Below are 23,344 nucleotides of genomic sequence, written 5' to 3'. Positions count from 1 at the left end.
TTCAAAGTTTATACATATATACATATATATACACACACACATATTTCTATTTGTGCATGTGTATATATGTATATATATATATATATATTTATAGTGTATATATGTAGATATGTTTGTAGAGCTTCCTGGGATGCAAGGCCCAAACCCACAACAGCCTTTTCAATTGACCCAAAGGCTTCGCCTTGGACTTGGTCCTGAAAATTAGCTTTTTGAATTTTTGTTGTTGTTGTTTAAACAGCAGCTGCTTCCAGTGAATTTTCAAGTTTTGCTTCCTGGTTGCTAACACTCCAAAGCAGTCTAAAAACCAATTTTACACTTAATAAAGTTTAACTATTCAATATTTTTCATTTTAAAACTAAATAACAGACATTTAAAAGAATATTTCTTTTTTAATGACACTCATGCCACTATTTTATAAAACCAAATGACATCCACCGTGCTTTCCTATCTCTTTAACTGCCAAATACTCTATTAGTCAAGTTTGCTCATATTTACAAGATTTTGGAGCGGGGGGACGTTTTACTGCCATCAGAGGATCTAACATCTGTTTCTCCAGGGATTCTCCATGTGTTCTGTAGTTTGCAACAATTGAAACCACTGTTTTCAAAATGCGTTTGGATTAAAGGCAATGTACTAAGACTGGATTTCAGAAGCCTTGCACATCCATCTGGGACTCTCACTCATGTAATTTTTCTGGACGGCAAGACATGCACTCTGGATTTAGGTAGGTGACGTGCAATAATAGCAGAGCCCAGTGGAGTGCTTGTGTAAAATAATGTAGGTGAAGGCACTTGGATGTGGGGAGAGTTTTCCAGGCATCTGTTTCTTGAGTTTGCTGCTTCAGAACCCAGAGCAGCAGGGGCTCCTCCAGTTCATCTCCTTGCATTCAGGCAGGAAGGGGGTTTTGCCTGGCTATTTATCAGCAACACTGTCCAGTAGAACTTTCTGCCGTGATGGAAATGGTCAATTATATATTTGTACTGTTCTTTTGATAATAGGATGATGTTGCTTCTAACCCCATGTGGTTATTGAGTTCTTGAAATATGGCCAATGAGACTGAAGAACTGAGTTTTTCTTGTATTTAAATGTTTTAAATTTCAATTTAAATTCTAATATCCAGGTGGCGCTAGTGGTAAAGAACCTGCCTGCCAATGCAGGAGATGTAAGAAAGGCAGGTTTGATCCCTGGATCAGGAAGATCCCCTGGAGTAGAGCATGGCAATCCACTCCAGTATTCTTGCCTGGAGAATCCCATAGACAGAGGATCTTCAGCCCTCTGGCAGGCTATGGTCCACAGGGTCATAAAGAGTTGGACACGATTGAAGGGACTTAGCATGCACGCATTCGTTTATAGCTAGTGGCTACCACCTCAGACCATGCATAAAGTACTCGGTCACGCTAACATCAGTCATCCTTTGATGTGTCTGGACTGAGGCATCAACTCATGGGAGCAAATAGCACCAATGGCCCCAAATATTTACTACTGTGCCCAGTGCCAGTCTAGGTGTTACTCGTGCAGATCAGGAAAAGGAGCTCTTCCTAAAGACATTTTTCTCTTGTTTGTTACAAAGTGACATCATAATATGCAAAGCTACCATGTCAAGGCTATGGCAGGCACCCCCTAAGCTTCTGCTCAACCATATGTAAGAGTCTCCTCTCCATGTGGTTTCAGATACTTGGTTATGGGCATAGACTGCAGGCTGCTGGCTCCAGAAGAACAGAGGCTAGATGCCCCTCACTGCACACCCCAGAACAATAAGCAGGAATCTAGACAAACCACAAAGAGGCTTGGTAAGAAGCTGACTCTGGGAACTCTTCTTCCTGACCAGAAGCCCCTTTCCTAGAGGTCTCCTTTCTATTGATTTTGTGAGGGACTATCATAAACTCTCTCCTGTAGGTTATCCCCACAACCTTTCAGGTTTTGGGAAACAGTTACAAAGCACCCCTTTCAGCCTTATGTTCTCTGGAACAGGAGTCCTGGGATAACTTCCTCTGCTCCACATACTTCTCTTCCTCTATCAGAGGAGCCCGGGCTTGTTCCCATGATGGAGGCAGAGGCCAAAGTATGTAAGGCCTCCTGAGGCCTCACTCAAAATGGACAGGCCGCCACTTCTATCTTGGGCTTTGGCCAAAGCTGGTCACAAGGGGTGGAAAAATGCATTCTGATCCCTGAAAAGAATTCCAAAGTCACATGGCAGAGTGCAGGGAGAGAGGAGATAGGAAGGAGAGAGGAACTGGGTCCTTAATTCCCCTGTCACAAATCTAAAATAACACTAGCCAAGCTAGCATTATTGAGTACAGTTACTGAGTACTCACTGAGCACACTGAACATGGGCTCAATGACTGAGGACGTACTAGTGACTGTGCTCAGTCATTCAGTCATGTCTGATCTGTGACCCCATGGACTATGGCCCATCAGGCTCCTCCGCCCGTGAAATTTTCCAGGGAATAATATTGGAGTGGGGTGCCATTTCCTACTTCAGGGAATCTTCCTGACCCAGGGATTGAAACTGTATTGCTTGTGCTCCTGCATTGGCAGGTAGATTCTTTACAACAAACGCCACCTGGGAAGTGTTATCTTTTGGCAATAAGAATATAGGTGATTCTTTTTATTTTTTGCTTCATCTGTATTTTATTCTTTTTTTGTTGTTGTTGCATTTTTGAAATATATAATAGATGCATTTTAATGTTTGCTAATAAAGGGAATAGATTTGTGCAAATGAGTTGAAAAATATAGACAAGTAGGAAATAAGCACCCAAAATGTACTTTTCACCAAGAGTATTACCAGCATTGTGAGACAGTATCTGGTTGGAGACTGTCATATGTATTGCAGGATATACATCTTTGGCTCCCCTCATATCCATTGATTGTAATGGTCTATGCCATTCTGACAATCAATCCCTCCACAGCAGCCACCGTCACTCATGTTTCCAGTGGCTTCTTGAGTTCTTCTCTGTGAGTAACACTAAAAGCCACATTTACCCTTTTGGTGTGCTAGTGGTTGGTTTTTTTTTTTTTTTTTTTTTTTGGTATTTCTGTGCATAGCATTAATTCATTCACTCATTTAAATAATTTTAATGTTTATCTTATTTATTATTTTACTGTTTTCCAATGACATAACACATCACATGGATAATTTTGATTACAGTTATTTTACATTTAATTTGATATAGTGTATTTTTTTACATGCACCCTAGATGCTCCAAGCCTTTTGACTTTCTAAAGTTATCTTTCCTTTAACACAAACAAAATTTTTCTAAGGTATCCAATTTGCCACAAGAAGTCAGGTCAATGCCTTCCTGTGGATTTCTAGATGGGACAGAGGCACCTGGATTCTTCTCATGGCTGTGACTGTAGTCACCCCTTCCCATTGTGTCTTCTGCCATCATCCCAGGCACCTCTTGTGCTGCCCTCTTTCCCACCACCTTTCATGGACATTTCTCCTCTCTTCACTTATTTCCAAGGGAAGTTTTGCTGAAGGGACCTGTTTCTATACAGTTCTGGTGATAATGGGGGGTGACTACTGCTTGGAGCTGGGAACAACTCGGAGGTGCATTTCAGGCATCACAGGTGCCCAAGTTCACTGGCCATAGCATGTTTCAGGCACTTGTGGAGTATGCAGGGAGAACTGCATCATACCCTTCTTGCCTGTAAGTTTTGAGTCAATTGAGAATCAGGTGAAAGTTTCAATGTGATAACTAGATAACAGCTAAGTTATTGGGGTAAATAGCTTGGATCTAGAGCTGAAGTCAATATTCTGGTACTTTCCCTCAAAGTTTTGCATCAAAAGTTTTGCGTCAAAAGTTTTGCACCTAAGTTTTGTACCTAAATCTTCTATTGAAAAAGCAAGAGAGTTCCAGAAAAACATCTACTTCTGCTTTATTGATTGCACCAAGGCCTTTGACTGTGTGGCTCACAACAAACTAAAATTCTTAAAGAGATGGGAATACCAGGCCACCTGACCTGCCTCCTGAGAAATCTATATGCAGGTCAAGAAGCAACAGTTAGAACTGGACATGGAACAACAGACTGGTTCCAGATAGGGAAAGGAGTACATCAAGGCTGTGTATTGTCACCCTGCTTATTTAACTTATATTTAGAGTATATCATGTGAAATGCTGGGCTGGATGAAACACAAGCTGGAATCAAGATTACTGGGAGAAATACCAATAACCTCAGGTAGGCAAATGACACCACCCTTATGGCAGAAAGCGAAGAAGAACTAAAGAGCCTCTTGATGAAAGTGAAAGTGGAGAGTGAAAAAGTTGGCTTAAAACTCAACAATCAGAAAACTAAGATCATGGCATCCGGTCCCATCACTTCATGGCAAATAGATGGGGAAACAATGGAAACAGTGACAGACTTTATTTTGGGGGGCTCAAAAATCACTGCAGATGGTGACTGCAGCCATGAAATTAAAAGATGCTTACTCCTTGGAAGAAAAGCTATGACCAACCTAGATAGCATATTATAAAGCAGAGACATTACTTTGCCAACAAAGGTCTGTCTAGTCAAGGCTATGGTTTTTCCAGTGGTCATGTATGGGTGTGAGAGTTGGACGGTAAAGAAAGCTGAGTGCCGAAGAATTGATGCTTTTGAACTGTGATGTTGGAGAAGACACTTGAGAGTCCCTTGGACTGCAAGGAGATCCAACCAGTCCATCCTAAAGGATATCAGTCCTGGGTGTTCATTGGAAGGACTGGTGCTAAAGCTGAAACTCCAATATTTTGGCCACCTGATCTGAAGAACTGACTCCTTGGAAAAGACCCTGATGCTGGGTAAGATTGAAGGCAGGAGGAGAAGGGGGCAGCAGAGGATGGCATCTTCGACCCAATGGACATGAGTTTGAGTAAGCTTTGGGAGTTTGTGATGGATGGTGAAGCCTCGTGTGCTGCAGTCCATGGGGTTGCAAAGAGTCAGACACAACTGAGCAACTGAACTGAACTGAACTGTTCTCACCAGATGAATGGAGAATTATGACCCATTTCTCAGGAGAGGCCAGTTGCAGAGAATGTGTTGTGGGAACTGAATTAGAAGATGCCATTTAGAGCAGCCACCAAGAAATTTCCTCTTCAACACCTATCCCCCGCTCTACACACCTATAAACTGAGCATCCATCAGCTGAATCTGAGAAATGCCTTCTAAGGAAAGAAAACTTCCTGGTAAAGTGTTAATAGGGACTCATGGAAGGAGCAGAGGAGGTTAATTTTTCTACAAAGTTTCTGTTCAATTGTTCTGTTTATTTTCTGTTGGGTTGTCATCTATCTATCCATCTATCTATGAAAAAGTTCTTCACATATTCTGTGTAGAAATAATTTGTTAGTTTTGTGTGTTACAAATACAACCTTCCACTTTGTGACTTCTAAGTTGTGTATGGTATATTTAATTTTCTAATTCTGATATGGCATACCAATCTCTTTCCTTTGTCTTTAGTACATTTTGTGCCTGTTTAAGAAGCCATTTCCAATACCAAAGGTCTTTAACATATGCTCCCATATTATTAATAAATTTTCTAAAAGTTTTACAAGTTTTGCTTTTCACATTTAGCTTCATAACACATCCAAAGTTGATTTTTGTGAATGGTGTGTGGTAGGGATCTAATTCCTATTTGCATTTCCATAAAAATACTGTATTTTTCTAGAATCATGTACTTAAATATAGATATCTTCCCCCATTGCTCTATAGTAATATCTCTGCTTGTGGATTTTTCCATTCTGTCGTGTTCATCTGGATATCGAAGACTTGTTATAAAACTAATGTGATGCTGGCCACCAATGGGTAAATACACTGAGCCCTCTCACCATATTCTTCCTTTTCAAGAGTGACGTGGCTCTACCCAGCATTCTATTTTTCCATGCAATTTCAAATCACCTCGTTAAAATCCACAAGATCAATTTGAGGGGAAATGACATTTTAAACCTTGAGTTCAAGCACTATCCTTTTGTTCAGTTTTTATTACTTTATTTTAAGTATGACTTAACAAGCACAGTGTCAAATTTTGTTTGTTACTCTTGAGAGTTCCTGGCCATTCCAGCTACTCCAGCAACTGCTGGAGTGCAGCTGTTTACACTTGGAGGAGTCATGAATAAATTTAGTTTCATTTCCTCCATCTAACTTCATGTTTCTGCCTGTTGCACACTGTGGTGTCCTCTTTCCTTTTCCTTATTTTGCCAGTTTGATCATGTTGCTATTCGTTCCACTTTTGCCTCTGCTGTAAAGAAGATCTACTGCACTTTTCTTTTACACTTATTGCTAATTTCCCTTCCCCTGCTCTTTGATTCAAATATATATTACTTCACCATTATTCAAAAGTCAGTTACCATTTATTTCCCATGTTCTTCCCTCATGAAGCCTTAATTACCCCATCTCAGAATTTCTCAACGAGAGGCATAAAGTAATTTCAATAACCCCAACTATTCCCAAGCTTTCCTTTTGTTTAGTATGTGAATTTTGATATTTTTTCCTCCCTCTTCTCTCCCTATCACTCTCACTTGTAGCTTTTATTAAAATAGTTTAGCTACTGTGTTCCTTTTATTCTGTGTCTTTATAAAAATGATTAAACTTTCTATGTATATGCATGCATTTATGTTGAATATTTGATATTTATATATTAGCCAGGTTCATTGTTAACTGCATTTTCGTTTTATCTTCATCTTCCCTCATCTTTATATTTTTTTCATTAAAGTCATTTTACAAGTATATTGCTCAGATAGAATATTTGGGTGATGTACTTTCTAATTTTTTTAGCACATTTCTTTCATACTACTAGATTTGTGCTATGTCACCAGGCATAGAAATTTCTCATTATAGGTCTTTCTTTATTCATCTATGGAAATAATTCTATTGTCTTCCAGCATTTAGTAGGGCAGATGAAAAGTCTGATGTCATTAATTTGTGCTGTTTACTTGGAAGCAAGTATAATTTTAATTTTTCTGTGAAATTCAAAACTTTCACCAAGTGGGTCTAGACATGTATTTGTGTGTATATGTGTTTCTTCATTAATTTATTTCAATTTGTTTTTTTTTTTATTTCAATTTGTTTAAGCACTTTAAATCTGCAGACTTTTCTCAGTTCATGGAATGTATACATTTGTTAAAGTTTAATGATATCTCTTGTATATCAGCTGCTTCTTTTCCCATTTCTGTCATTCACATGTTAGATCTCTAGGATTTATCCCTTAATCCTCTTACTTATTCTATCAAGTTCATAATCTTTTTGCATATTTTTCTGTTCTTTCAGTTATCTCTTGCTCTTGACTTGTGACAGCATTAACTTAATCTTAACAGTGATAAATCTTTCATTTGATTTATTTACCATTTTTTTCACTTTATTTTAAAGCCCCCACAAAGTATTTTATTACGAAAACTAATTTCCTTAAATCTTATGCTTCTTTTTTTATCCAGATATTCACAGCCTCCTCCAGCAGTATTTTTTTTACTAGGTTTGCATACTAAGTGTTCTTCCTGATCCTTCTCATTAAGGTCTCTGGGCTCTTTTAATTAGAATATTATTCTTTCTGGATTTATATAGTTCAGTTAGCTACAACTGCTGTTTTTTTCTGAACAGCAGGGGTTGTATGGATGGTGAAAAAAATGTGGTAGTTCCTGGCCCCAAGACTCTGAAAAGTAAAGGCAATTGTCACCTGCTACTAAGGCACCTGGAAAGATCTCTTGCTCATTGATGTCCCAACACAGGATGTTGAGCCTCAGGATCAGGAAAGCCTCAGTTTACCCATTCATCTCACTCCTTGACCTTCAAGAATGTTCCTAGACAACTCTCCCCAGGTCACATTGCACTCCTACCCTGCTCCTGAGCTGCATCATTGCTCTTTGGTTCCTTATTCACCACCTATGCTCCCTGCAAGGGCCGTTAGTTTCCAAAGACTCATGCCACTAAGCCAACTCCTATAGATTCCAGAAGGTCTGTGCTTAGGAGAGGTTGGTAGCATGGATTAGGTTGTTGAGGCAGAAGGGAACTGAGTTCAGTAGAATCCTCTTTATCCCGTTGCCCAGGAGAACCCAAATAATCAGAAAATTTGCAGATAAACTTTCAGTGGAACAAGGTCCATAGACTGTAGGAAAGTAATTTTGAACCTAGAAATCTATATCCAATCAACTAACATTATTGTGAGGGAATCATGAAAATGTTGTCATCTGATATACCTATAAACAGATGTTTATAGCAACTTTTGTTCATAATTGCCAAAAACTGGAAACAAGTCAAATGCTATCCAATTTGTAAATGGATAAACAAATAGAAGTACCTCCATGCAGCGAAGTACTCTTCAACAATAAAAAAGAATAAACTATTTATTCATGTAAAAACTTGTATGGCTTTCAAAGGCATTATGCTGAGCAAAAAAGTCAGTTTCAAAGGTTACATATTATCTGATTCCACTTAAATGATATTCTTGAGAAGTCCAAACTATAGTGACAGAGAAGAAATCTGTGGTAGTCAGGTATTAGGATGTGGAGAGTGGATGTGACTGTAAAGAGATAAAGACAAGGGAGAGTGTTGTGTGATGGAATTCTTCTATTACAAGTTGTGGGAGTCATTGCATGAATCTATGTGTGTGTCAATTTTTTTGAAAATGTGCACAAATGTCAGTTTTACTCTAAATTAATTTTGAAAAGAAAAGGAAAAGAAATAAAGAAGAAAAGAAATGATAGGCATAGTGGATCCAACCTGAAGTCATGCCTTTAGACAAATAAGAATTCCAGAAACAGAGAACTGAGAAAACAGAGGGAAAAAAATTTACATTGAAAACATAATAGATTTCCCAGAACAGAATCTTCAGTTTGAAGTACTCCACAATAAATGAAAATATCATTTCATTTTCCATATCAGAAATAAGACATCCTCTACAAAGGAGGAAGCTTTAACCTGCCATCACATGTCTAACTCTCTCTACTGGGCACTAGAAAGAAAAATAGAGCAAAACCTTCAAAGTTCTTAGGGTGACTTGGGAATTGACTTTCAAATTAGAAGTGTATAGCCAAGCAAGCTAGGAGTCAAGTGAGAGGGAAGAATAAAGATATTTTCAGACTGCACAGACCTGGAAACTTACCTCAAATACAATTTTTCCTTGGAGATTATTTGATGACTCTAGCACAACAGAGTAAACCAAGAACCAAAAAAGAGAAAAATATGGGATCCAGAAAACAGTGTACAAAACTGAGAAATAATGATGACCTATTTCAGAATCCTTGCAAGCATCAAGCACAGAGACCAGAAAGTCCAGACCAGGGTGGGAAGGTGACTCCAGAATAAAAGAATAGTTGGAGGATTATGTAGAATGATTAGAACTTCCCAGGTGGTAAAGAATCTGCCTTCTGATGCAGGAGACTCAAAAGAAGTGAGGACCCCTTACTTCCCCCAGAAGGTCCCTGGAGGAGGAAATGGCAACCCACTTCGATAGTCTTGCCTGGGAAATCCCACGGACGGAGGAGCCTGGCGGGCTATAGTCCCTGGGGCTGCAAAGCATCAGACACTATGGAGCAAGCGATGGGGTGGGGGTGAAGGTGGAGGTGGGGGACAGAATGACGGAGACTTTGGAAGAACTGTGGGGCTTGCTAAAGACAATTGGTGATGTTAGTCTTTTTAGGATGGGGAACACATGTAAACTCACGGCTGATTCATATCAATGTATGGCAAAAACCACTACAATATTGTAAAGTAATTAGCCTCCAACTAAAATAAATAAATTAAAAAACAAAACAAACAAACAAAAAAGAATGAATTTAAACTTGACTTTGAGTACATTCTTCTTTGAGTGACTTTGTGGTCAAAAAGTTGGTCTCCTGGTGAAAGAAATGTATCCTGTTACTTTGCTTTGTTCTTTTGTCAGAAATATTCATATAATCATAATAAAATCAACATCATTTATTAGCTTTTGACTTGCAGACTCACCCCATAAGTGAAACACAGAAGATCCAACTTTTATTATACTGCAAATATTATAAATCTTGGCTGAATAAAAGTAAAAGTCCATTTGAAAGAGGTTGGGAGGTGGAAATATTATCCTCAATTTAAAAGTTAAAATTCAAAAGATTTAATTCAGAAATTGAACCTATCATTGATTAAATAAGAAATAGAGACAGAGAGGATAGAATAGTGGCTAAGAGCATGGGGTCTCTAGGTTTGAATCCCATGTCTGTCATTTATTAGTTGTGTGATCTTGGACACATTACATAATCTTTCTGTACTTAGTTGCCCCATCTGTAAAATGAGGGTATTAATCATAACCAGGTTAAATGAATGAATCTATCTAAAACACTTAGAATAGTGTATAGCACATAGTATTATGTACATATTTGCTATAAACTCAGAGATGAACAATAGGGAAATTAATAAAAGTGAAAAATATTTTTTGAAGAAGGATAGAGATATTACTAGATGTCATGTAATTGAACAAAAGCATTATTAAAACATGGCAAAAAGTTATTAGACAATATCTACAGCTAACAAGTCAAAATGGTGAATTAAATTTCTAGAAGTAGCAATAAAAAGATTTAAAGAGATTAAAGGGTTTACTTCTAGAAAAACAGGCTGGGATTTGGAAGTATAGGAGTTGAACTTCTTGCTTACAAGAGTAAGGGCTTCTGAACCATTTGATTCTTCAGCCAGGTCCATGCATTATTGTCATAATCTTTTTTTCAAAAGTAAGTCAGACAAAGAAAGACAAATATCATATATTATATATATGTAGAATATTTTTAAAAGGGTGCAAAGGAGCCTATTTACAAAACAGAAGTTGAGTCATAGATCTACAAAACAAACTTATGGTTTCCTGGGGTTAAGAGTGCCTGTGTGCATGCTAAGTCACTTCAGTCATGTTCGACTCTGTGATCCTATGGACTGTAGCCCACCAAGTTCCTCTGTTCATGGGAATTCTCCAGGCAAGAAAACTAGATTGGGTTGCCATGCTCTCCTCCAGGGGATCTTCCTGACCCAGGGTTCGAACCCATATCTCTTATGTCTCCTGCATTGGCAGGCAGGTTTTTGTTTGTTTGTTTGTTTGATTTTTACCACTTCCTGCTATCTGGGAAGCCCGGGGGTAAGAGTGGGGAGGGATAATTTGGGAGATGAGAACTGACATATACACAGTACTAAAACAATGACAGACTTTATTTTGGGGGGGCTCCAAAATCACTGCAGATGGTGACTGCAGCCATGAAACTGAAAGACGCTTGTTCCTTGGAAGAAAAGTTATGACCAACCTAGACAGCATATTAAAAACCAGAGACATTACTTTGCTAACAAAGGTCCATCTAGTCAAAGCTATGGCTTTTCCAGTAGTCATGTATAGATGTGAGAGTTGGACCATAAGGAAAGCTGAGTGCAGAAGAATTAATGCGTTTGAACTGTGGTGTTGGAGAAGACTCTTGAGAGTCACTTGGACTGCAAGGTAATCCAACCAGTCCACCCTAAAGGATAACAGTCCTGAATATGAATTGGAAGGACTGATGTTGAAGCTGAAGCTCCAATACTTTGGCCACCTGATGTGAAGAAGTGACTCATTGGAAAAGACCCTGATACTGGGAAAGATTGAAGGCAGCAGGAGAAGGTGATTACAGAGGCTGAGATGGTTGGATGGCATCACCGAGTCAATGGACATGAGTTTGAGTAAGCTCTGGGAGTCGGTGATAGATAGGGAAGCCTGGCGTGCTGCAGTCCATGGGGTCACAAAGAGTAGGACATGACTGAGTGACTGAACTGAACTGAACTGAAATACAAAATAGATAACTAATAAGGACCAGCTATATCACACCAGTACTCTGTAATGATCTATATGGGAAAAGAATCTAAAAAGAGTAGATATACGTACATATATAACTGATTCACTTTGCTGTACACCTGAAACTAACACAACATTGTAAATCAATTATGCTCCAATCAGAATTTTTAAAAATTACATGCATCAAACAATATGTCCAGGTGAATAACATAAATCTCTATTTCCTAAATCACCTTTGTGATGAAACTGAATAAGGAAAAATTAATCCAACAGAAGGTAAGAAAGAAATACAAACAAAAATTGGAAAACATAACATAAGATGAGAGGAATTAATCTAAGCATTTAAATAACAGTGTTAAGGGACTTGCTCAGATTTCCTGTAATGAGGAACATAGCGGCTGACTAACCCCTCTTGCCCTCTCCAAATCCACCATCACATTCCCCCCATGGCTGACCTTGCCCTGGGAAGTTCCCAAGGATACTCATAGAAACCACTTCTACAGAACGCTGAGCCCTGTCAGAGGCAGCTTGGGCTGTGATCTCATATTAACCAGGCTGGAAATTTCCTGGACATGTGGATTGAGTCAGAGACTCCCGTGTTCTTCTTTCTTCCCCTCTGCTTCCATATGGGGCAGATCTGTTTTGCTAGAGAAAGTTTGTCCTTGCCTTTTCCTGTTTATGATGCTTTTATCTTGACCGGCACTCCCCCAATAAACGTGCTGCAGGTTTCTGTTTTTTGTTTGTTTCTTGGAGGATTCAACTGATCTATCAGAAGACAGAGTTCCCAGATTTAGTTATCAAATAAGATGCAGTATGTAGGTGTCCTCAGAGATAGAATTTTACAAAATAGAACAGAAAGGCTGAAAGTAAGGGGTTAGAAGAAGTGCATAAGATAGATATTTACAAAATAAAGAAATTTAGATAAGGATATTAACCAGAGCAAAACAGAAAACAGATGCAGTCAAACTAGTATTTAAACAAATAAGAAATGGACAAATCCTTGATTACAGACAGAGACTTTAGCACAACTTTCTGAGAAATACAGATCTGTCCATCACCAACTCCCAGAGCTTGCTCAAACTCAAGTCCATCAAGTTGGTGATGCCATCCAACCATCTCACCCTCTGTCATCCCCTTCTCCTCCTGCCTTCAATATTACCCAGCATCAAGGTCTTTTCCAATGAGTCAGTTCTTCACATCAGGTGGTCAAAGTATTGGAGCTTCAGATTCAGCATCAGTGCTTCCAGTGAATATTCAGGACAAATTCCACAGATGTCTAACACCTATCATGTACTGTGGCATATTTGGGGAACTGGAAAGTTGAACTAAATAATTGTTTCATATAGTCATCTTGGGATTGCACTGAAAAATATTGATCACAGCTGTTATGTTGCAATTTTTATTGAAACTCACATGCTTTAGCATTTACATATATTTTCCTGTTGATTTTTATTGAGGTGTAATTCACATTCGATGAAAGTCATCATTTTTAAGTGTACAGTTCATTGTAACACATTATGTGTACAGCTGGGTAATCACTGTACAATCAAGATATAGAGCATTTTTATTCAATCCCCCAAATTTTTCCTGCCTTTTTCAGTCAGCCTTCTCCAGTCCCTGGCAACCACTCACCAGTTTTCTCTGCCTATAGGTTTGACTATATAAAATATCATGTAAATAAAACTACGTAGTGTGCAATCTTTTATGTCTAGCTTCTTTTGCTTAGCACAATGCTTTTGAAATTTACCCATATTATTGCATTTATCAATACCTCATCCTTTTTCATTACTAAGTAGTGTTCCATGGTGTGAATCAAACACAATTTGTTCATTTCTTCACCAGTTGATAGGCGTTTTGGTTGTTTCCATTTGGAGCTGTTATGAAAAAGTGCTATAACAATATATGTGGTTATAGGAATTTTGTGTATACATATGTTTTTATTTCTCTTGCAAAAATACATAGAAGATGAGTAGTAGGTTTAGAGAGTAGGTATATGTTTAGCATAATAAGAAACAGCATTTTTTTTTCCTTCATGGGTATACCTTTCTGCATCCCTACTGCCAATGCATAATGGTTACAGTGTTTCCACAGCTTTGGAAACATTCAGTAATTTCACGCCTTTTAATTTCAGCCATTCTAATGAGTGTGCAGTAGTGTCTCTGTGATTTTAAATTGCATTTCTTCAATGACAAGTGAGGTTATTGCCTTTTCATGTACTTACTTGCCATTTGCATATCCTCTGTTAGTAAAACATCTTTTCAAAGCATCTTGTATCCTTTTACAATATATTTGCTTTACTTATTATTCACTAGTAAGAGTTTTTTATATATTTAGGATAAAAAAATATGTTTTGTAAATATTGTGTGCCAGTGAATGACTATAGTCCCTAAAATTTTGGTTTAATTGAAGCTGAACATAAGAAAAAAATGTTTATGCATATAGCTGGTAGTTATGATTTTCCAGTTTGTACCTCATATAACCACATTTTATTATCCACACACACATACTTTTTGTATGGTCAATATTCTTAGTTGTGAAAAGCTCTGGTGTAGATTTTAGGCTGAACTGTTGAATCACAGGCTCACCAGGAATTTGTCTTCTCCCTATTCTCAACTATGTCTTTGTGTAAGAGCAATATATTTTATTCTTGATTAAATCAAATTTACCCTCTTTCATTCTTTATTTTATGGGGTTTTTTTTTGCATTGTAGCTAATAAAACTTTACATAATTTGAAGTTACAAAGCTTTTTACTCATATTTCTTTCTAGTTTTAGTTTTACCTCTTACATTTAGATAAATGACCTATTTTGAATGTGTGGTGTGAGAAAAGGGTTAAATTTTTTATTTTGTTTTTTCCATATAGATATCCAATTGTTCTAGTATTTCTCTTGAAAGACGATCATCTTGGAGAATATTCTTCTTCTCTACATCGAATCACCTTAGTGCCATTGTAAAAAATCAATTTAGCATGTATGTTTATGTTTAGTTTTTGCTTCTCCGTTCTCTATTTTGAAGTTCTGTTGTTATGTACATAGACATTCAGAATTGCTATGTCTTCTTGGTAAATTCGCCAAGGATTTTGTAATGTCTTCCTTTACCATTTTGCAATGTCTTCCTTTATCACTCACAATATTTTTTTATTTAAAGTTCATTTTGTTGATATTAATATAACCACTCTACTTTTCTAAAAATTAGTATAGGCATATTGAATTTTTTTCTATCCATTTATTTTTAACCTATCTATAATCTTTATACTTAGAGCGGGTTTCTTGAAGACAACATCTTGCTTTTGACTTAATCTTATAATTTTTTTGCCACTTAAATGGAGGAATTAAGATAAATTATATTTAATGCAGTTACAGATATTGTTGGATTTAAGTGTCTCATTTTCCCAGTTGTACTCTTTGTGTTTCATCTGCTATTTTATCCTTTTTACCACATTATGGATACTTTTAGATTGAGTACTTTTTTAAACATATTTATTTATTTATGGCTGTGCTGGGGTTTCCCCAGTGGTTCAGTGGTAAAGAATCCTGCCTGCAAAGGAGGAGCTACAGGAGACACAGGTTCAATCCCTGAGTTGGGAAGATCCCTGAAGGAGGGCATGGTAACCCACTCTTGTATTCTTGCCTGGGGAATCCCCATGGACAGAGGAGCCTGGCAGGCTACGCTCCATAGGGTCGCAAACAGTTGGACACGACTGAAGCAACAGCATGCGTATATGGCTGTGCTGAGCCTTCAGTGCTGTACGCAGGCTTTCTCTAGTTGCAGCGAATGGGGATACTCTCTAGTTGCAGTGTACAGGTTTCTCACTGAGGTGGCTTCTCTTGAAGAACACAGGCTCTAGAGTGCACGGCCTTCAGTAGTTGTGGCACACTGGCTGAGTAGTTTTGGTGCACAGGTTCTAGAGTGTGCAGGCTGCAGTAGTTGTGGTGAATGGGGTTAATCGCTCCATGGTATGTGGAATCTTCCCAGACCAGGTATCAAAGCCATGTCATCTGCATTGGCAGGAGAATTCTTAACCACTGGACCACAAGGGAAGTCCAGACTGGGTACTTTTATAATTCCATTTTATCTCCACTATTGTTAAATTTTCTAGTGGTGTCTCTATGGTTTCAAAATACATCTTTAATTAATCACACTCAAAGCATTTTATTCTGCTTCATGTAAAAAGTAAGAAATTTACATTAGTACCCTTACAATTCCTCCCTCCCTCCTTTGTGCTAATTGTTATTAGTAGTTTCCTTTTTATGTTAAGTTCCAACTCATTCGGGTATATTTTAGAGTGATTAAAAATAAGGAAAATGATATTTTAATTTTTTTTCTGTTTCTAGAGATCTTCATTTCTTTATGTAGACTGAAATTTCAATCTCATATTATACTCCTTCTGCCTGTAGGGTTTTAGTATTTCTTGTAGCTCTAGTTGATAAACAGTGAATTATCTCAGGTTTTTTTTTTTTTTCCCCTAAAAATCCTTTGTTTCACTCTCATTTTGGTAAGTTATCCTAGCTGGATACAGAATTGTGAGTTAATAGTGTTTTTCCCCAGTACTTTAAAGATGCCATTCTACTGCCTTCTGGCTTCCATAATTATTGACAAAAATGCTGCTTTAGTAAATTTCTCTTTTTCCTTATGGCCTTCAACATTTTCTCTTTTTCATTTTTTCCTGCATTTTCACAATGATATACAGAGGGCATTTTTGTTCTTGCTTTTGGAATTTATCTTGATTTGTGTTCTCTGAGCTTCTTAGATCTTTGATTTGGTGTATATCACTTGGTGTATATTTTTAAAGAAACTTAATCATTCTCTCTCTAAATATTTTCTGTGTCTCATTCTCTCTTCACTTTCTGGAATCCATTTACATATATATATACATATATATACACACATATATATGTGTGTGTGTATGTGTGTGTTTGTGTGTGCGTGTATGTATGTATGTATTTGATTTAACATTGCCCCACAGCTCCCAAAGAAGGGCAATGCCCAAGTATGTTCAAACTACCACACAATTGGGCTCATTTCACATACTAGCAAGATGATGCTCAAATCCTTCAAGCTGAGCTTCAGTGTTACATGAACTGAAAACTTTCAGATATACAAGCTGGGCTTTGAAAAGGCAGAGGAACCAAAGATCAAAAAGCCAATATTCATTGGATCATAGAGAAAGCAAGGGAATTCCAGAAAAAAATCTATTCTGTCTCACTGAGTATGCTAAATCTTTTGACTCTGTGTGGAACACAACAAACTGTGGAAAATTCTTCAAGAGATAGGAATACAAGATTTCCATATTGGTCTCCTGAGAAACCTGGATGTGGTTCAAGGAGCAACAGTTAGAACTGGACACGAACAACCTATTGGTTTGAAATTGGGAAAGGATTTTGTCAGGGCTGTATATTGTCGTGCTGTTTATTTAACTTATACGCAGAACACATCATATGAAATACCACGCTGGTTGACTCACAAGCTGAAATCGAGATTGCTGAGAGAAATATCAACAACCTCAGATATGCAGATGGTGCCATCCTAATGGCAGAACATGAAGAGAAACAGAAACTAAGGAGACTCTTGGTGAGGGTGAAAGAGGAGAGACTTAAAAAGCTGGCTTAAAGCTTGACATTCAAAAAACTAAGATCATAGCATCCAGTCCCATCACTTCATGGCCAACAGAAGGGGAAGAAGTGGAGACAGTGACAGATTTTATTTTCTTGGGCTCCCAAATCACTGGGGATGTTGGCCATGGCCATAAAATTAAAAGATGCTTGCTCTTTGGAAGGAAAGCTCTGACAAACCTAGACAGCATGTTAAAAAGCAGAGACATCACTTCTCCCACAAACATCTGCATAGTCAAAGCTATGGTTTTTCCAGTAGTGATGTATGGATGTGACGGCTGGACCATAAAGAAGGCTGAGCACCAAAGAATTGATGCTTTCGAATTGTGGTGTTGGAGAAGACTCTTGAGAGTCCCTTGAACTGCAAGGAGATCAAACTAGTCAATCCTAAAGGAAATCAATTCTGAATATTCAGTGGAAGGATTGATACTGAAGCTGGAGCTCCAATACATTGGTCACAAGAGCCAACTCATTGGAAAAGACTCTGGTGCTGGGAAAGATTGAGGGCAAGAGGAGGAGGGGGCAACAAAGAGTGAGATGGTTAGAGAGCATCATGGACTCAATGGACATGAGTTTGAGCAAACTCTGAGAGATAGTGAAGGACAGGGAAGCTTGGTGCCCTGAAGTCCATGGGGTCACAAAGAGTTGGACACGACTGAGTGACTAAACAACACAGCTCTTGGATGCTTTGCCCTGTTTTACCTTTCATGTTCTTTTTCTCTTTGTGTTTCAATTGTCATAATTCCATTGAACAATCTTGGAAGTTCACTAATTCTCTTTCCCCTGCTGTTTTAAATCTACTGATGGGATCACTGAAGGAATTATTCATCTCTCACACTACACGCTTTAAAAAACTCCAACATATTCATTAGACTTTTTCTTATAAATGTCTTCTTTTTGCTCAATTTCCTCACCTGATCATGCATGAAGTTTATCTTTCCTATTAGATCATTTAATTATTAATTACAGTTTTATGTTTAAATTGTTGTTTGATGATTTCAATATCAGAGTCATTTATGAATCTGTCCATGAATTATGCTTTTGTTTTAGACTTTTTTTTTTAATTGAGAGAGTAAGTTGTATTGCTTTCTTGCATGTCTTGTCATTTTTCATTAAATACTGACATTGTATGTTGACCAGTAGATACTGAGTTGGGCTTAGGTTTTATTACTTCCATGATTTACCTCAGTACACCATAGTGTTAAATTTCCATTAGCAATGAGCTATTATAGTTTTATATTTGGGTAAGGCTGAGGGGCCAGAGGCTATTTCTTAGAATCACTACTCCTTCACCTTCAAATTTTTAGCTATTTTTGCTCACTTGCACCACAGAGGTTTCTTTCCATGATTTTGTTTCTCCTCCAGTGGTAGATTACTGTTGTTTGATTTTTGTGCTTGCTAAGTAAGCAGCGGGTAAATTCAGGTTTCTCTCTTGTCCATTCCCGGTTTTAGTTTTTAGTCATATAGGAAGGTCCTTTATGCCTGAGCTCAAGGATATTTAGCAAAGAAAATACACAAACAGTAAACAATCACATGCAAATTATTGAACCTTTTTAGTCATTAGAAAAATGCAATTTATTTTCCAGCTTTATTGAGGTATAATTATACAGAATTTTGTTTAGAAATATATGCTGCTGCTGCTGCTGCTAAGTTGCTTCAGTCGTGTCCGACTCTGTGCAACCCCATAGATGGCAGCCCACCAGGCTTCCCCGTCCCTGGGATTCTCCAGGAAAGAACACTGGAGTGGGTTGCCATTTCCTTCTCCAATGCATGAAAGGGAAAAGTGAAAGTGAAGTCGCTCAGTCGTGTCCGACTCTTCACGACCCCATGGACTGCAGCCCACCAGGCTCCTCCGTCCATGGGATTTTCCAGGCAAGAGTACTGGAGTGGGGTGCCATTGCCTTCTCTGGTATAAATGTATAAATAATGCTATTTATTAATGCATAATTATAAATAATATCCTTTAAGGTATATAATTTAATGGTTTGATATATATATATGTTTACTGTAATCAAGCTAATTAACACATATATCATCTTAAATAGGGTGTATACAGGGAGAACTCCTCAGATCTACTCTCTGAGTAAATTTTACATATATAAAATAGCATTATTAACTACAGCCACCACACTGTACATTAGATCTCCAGAACCTATCATCTTATAACTGAAAGTTTTGCCCTTTGACCAATATCTCTTCGTATCCCTCACTTCTAATCCCTGGCAAGCACCTTTCTACTGTCTGGAGAAATGCTATTCAAAACACAATAAGATACAACTGCATGCCTATAGAATGGCTAAAATTAAAAAAAAATTGTTGACATATGGCAAAATCCATCACAATATTGTAAATTAATTATCCTCCAATTAAAATTAGTTATGAAAGATAAATCAATAAAATTTTTAAAAACTTGAAAATACCAAGTGTTGACTAAGATCTGGAGTTAATAGAATTCTCCTACATTGCTCTTGACAATGCAAAATGACACAGCTACTTTGAGAAAACAGTTTGCCAGTTTCTTATAATTACCCCATAACTGAGAAATTCTTCTAGGTATTAGAAGAATAAATTAAAATAAATTAAACATAAAATAAACAAACTTATTTAAATAAGATAAATTAAAATATATGTGCACACAAAGACTTTTTCATGTATATTCATAACAGCTTTATTCATAATAGCTCCAAACTGAGAACAACCCAAGTGCTCATCCACTGGTGAATAAAAAACAGTGGTAAGTTCATATAAAGGAATATTACTCAGGAAAAAAAAAAGGATTACCCAACCATATGGAGGAATCTCAAAAGTATTATGCCAAATGAGCTAAGTTAGACATACAAAACTGCATATTATATGTTTCTGTTTATATTGTAATTCCAGAAAAAAAATAAAACTAGTTAAAGTGATTACTTTCTGGGGCCAGGTTAGTAAAAGACACTTATTGTATAGAAGTCTGAGAAAAGTCTTTAAAATGATGGAAGTATTCTACATCTTGATTGTGATGGTAGTTTCAATCATAAACATTTGTCAAAATGTTCAAACTATGCACTAGGAATTAGTGAATTTTATTGTATCTAAATTATGCTCAGTATATATGATTAAAGTAATAAGATGGAAAAAAAGAGTTTCAATGGGTAATGAAGTAATGAATTGTTTTCAAGAAAGGGGCCAAAATAAGTGAGAGGAAGATAAAATACTGAATGAGAAAGCAGAATTAGAGAAATAAAGCTAGAGAATGAGAAGGATGAATAGAGAGAGCGGTGGGGCCTGAGCACTAAACATCAGAAACAGAGAAGGAAGCCTGAAGAGAGGGAAGTAGGTTTTAGCAGCGGATGGATGGAACAGGCAGAGAAATCGCAGTTTTCTTTCATTTTCCATCCCTGTTAAGAGGCTCCTATTGGCCTCCTCAGGCTTCCTAAGTGGCACAGTTGTAAAGAATTTGCCTGCCAACGCGGAAGATGCAGGAGATGTGCGTTTGATCCCTGAGTTGGGAAGATCCCTGGAGAAGGAAATAGCAACCCAGCCCAGTATTCTTGCCTGGGAAATCCCATGGACAGAGGAGCCTGGAGGGCTACGGTCCGTGGAGTGGCAGAGTCAGACATGACTGAGCAACTAAGCACACGGACACTGGCTGGTTCATCTACCAGTCATCTTTGTGGAGCGGAGGAGACTAGGTACCGGGCGGTCTCATGTCATCAGTGTTAGTGCCAAGTATTGTTGAGTCCCTTCTTGACTATCATCCAAATATTCAGTCAAAAAATAAATAAAATGAGTGCAAGGAAGTGAGTAGAATATAAACGTGAAAGGTAGGCTTGTCCTAAGACTAGTAATAGTCATAGTAATAAAGTAGATAGATATACTAGTTAAGTCAGGACATGAGCCGTGGAGGCAGGTCTATGCCAGTGCCTTCCTCTTGAGCTGACATGCCTCTGAGGAACCACTAAGCTTCCCTAGATACTCAGGCTGGAAATCCTTCCCATCCATTGGAGTAGGGGAAATGAGAGCCAGAGGGGACATGGATTTCCAAGGTCATAGAGTTCTATAATCTCAACTCTAAGACTTTAACCAGAATTATGTAAGGAAGGAAAATATTTTTGTATAGAGAGAGCTGATTATTTTCCATTTCTCTTTCATCTTCTAAATACTTTTTTTTTTTGCCTTTTGGTAGTGTTTTTATTTTATTTTATTTTATTTTTACAATATTGTAATAGTTTTTGCCATACATTGACATGAATCAGCCATGGGTTTACATGTGTTCCCCTTCCTGGACCCCTCACCCACCTCCCTCCCCATCCCATCCCTCTGGGTCATCCCATTGCCCCGGCCCTGAGCCCTTGTCTCATGCATCGAACATGGAATGGTGTTCTGTTTCACATATGATAATATACATGTTTCAATGCTATTCTCCCAGAACGTCCCACCCTCACCTTCTCCCTCAGAGTCCATAAAATTGTTCTATGCATCTGTGTCTCTTATTCTGTCTCGCATATAGGGTTATCGTTACCATCTTTCAAATTCCATATATATGCATTAGTATACTGTATTGGTGTTTTTCTTTCTGGCTTACTTCACTCTGTATAATGGGCTCCAGTTTCACCCATCTCAGTAGAACCGATTCAAATGTATTTTTTTTAATGGCTGAGTAATAGTCCATTGTGTATATGTACCACAGCTTCCTTATCCATTCGTCTGCTGATGGACATCTAGGTTGCTTCCATGTCCTGGCTATTGTAAACAGTGCTGCGATGAACATTGGGGTACACGCGTCTCTTTCAGTTCTGGTTTCCTCGGTGTATATGCCCAGCAGTGGGATTGCTGGGTCATATGGCGGTTCTATTCCCAGTTTTTTAAGGAATCTCCACACTGTTCTCCATAGTGGCTGTACTAGTTTGCATTCCCACCAACAGTGTAAGAGTGTAAATACTTTTTGAGAATCAACTAGCTACATGACATTAAGCTAGCTACTGGAATGGTACATTAGAAAGTCACAAATCTGGCACTCTAAGTAGTTTCTTTTGAGGAATGAAGTTCACGTACTATTTATTTATCTTTTCCAGAAGTGAGTCCATGCTGATATCACAGGCACATCGTTTACTATAGCAACTACAACATGGAAATTCCACCTCCTGAAAGCCAGCCCCTGTTCCAATCTGCACTCGACACAATGCACTCAAGTTATCACTGGGAAAGTGCTCAGCGAAGGAGCCTACATTCCTAGGAGTCACTGTGAGAACAAAGCATCTGGGCAGGTGTTGGGATGTGGCCACAAGCCTTGGGGACTTTCACACTGGTGATCGAAGTGGAATTTGGGATTAAGGAAGCTCACTCATTTCTTCTTCCAGGAAGAACCACCATCCATTTTCTGGAGTCTCAAGTTTGCCTAGAAAGACTATCATAAATTCAGAACATTGATTTTAAAAGTGGTGATTCTGGAACTCTCTCGCCTTTTCCTCTTTAGCCAAAGAAGTCATTCTCGGAGTGGGGGTGCTATCATCAGAACTACTCCTGTTGGTCCAACAGGGCCATGTTTCCCATCAACCTCCCACCTTATTTCCTTTGGGCCTTAAGCATTGTATGTCTCATCTCAAGCTCACTTTGTTGCTCTTTTTTTTTGTCTCTTTCTTTGCCTTAAAAAATTTTTTTTTCTTGCATACTTTTTTTTTTTCTTTCTGAGGGAGGAGGACTGGGGAGGAGAAAGCCATTGTCAATTAATAGACATTTTCACCAGGTGTTTCTCAATTATCACGTTGGCAGTCAGCCCCTTCTGTGTAAATTGTATTTAAAAAAAAAAAATCCTTCCAGTGCAGAAATCCTCCTTGGGATTGTAACCAACTCAGTGTCTTATTTTCTCTGAAGAAAGATCATCCTCTGGGAACAGCTCTGCTTAGAACTCTAAGAAAAGCCAAGGTTGCTGCCTCCTGCAACGGCATGATTTAAATGTGTTAAAGTGTGTGATTATCATCAAGTCTTAAACACTCTAGATTTGCTCCTTCAT

At 38.0% G+C, this 23,344-nt stretch overlaps 1 long non-coding RNA gene across 1 annotated transcript; it reads left to right on the top strand.

Moving 5' to 3' along the window:
• The first annotated feature begins 1,580 nt into the window (after positions 1-1,580).
• On the top strand, positions 1,581-22,935 carry LOC145512241 (uncharacterized). Its single transcript, XR_014058426.1, has 2 exons — positions 1,581-1,790; positions 22,407-22,935. It is a non-coding gene; the product is annotated as an uncharacterized LOC145512241 (long non-coding RNA).
• The last annotated feature ends 409 nt before the right edge of the window (positions 22,936-23,344 follow it).

Source organism: Giraffa tippelskirchi, chromosome 7 (assembly GCF_054371585.1).
Source record: "Giraffa tippelskirchi isolate mGirTip1 chromosome 7, T2T-mGirTip1v1.2.pri, whole genome shotgun sequence".
NCBI lineage: Eukaryota > Metazoa > Chordata > Mammalia > Artiodactyla > Giraffidae > Giraffa > Giraffa tippelskirchi.
This window is presented reverse-complemented; position numbering and strand designations above follow the sequence as displayed.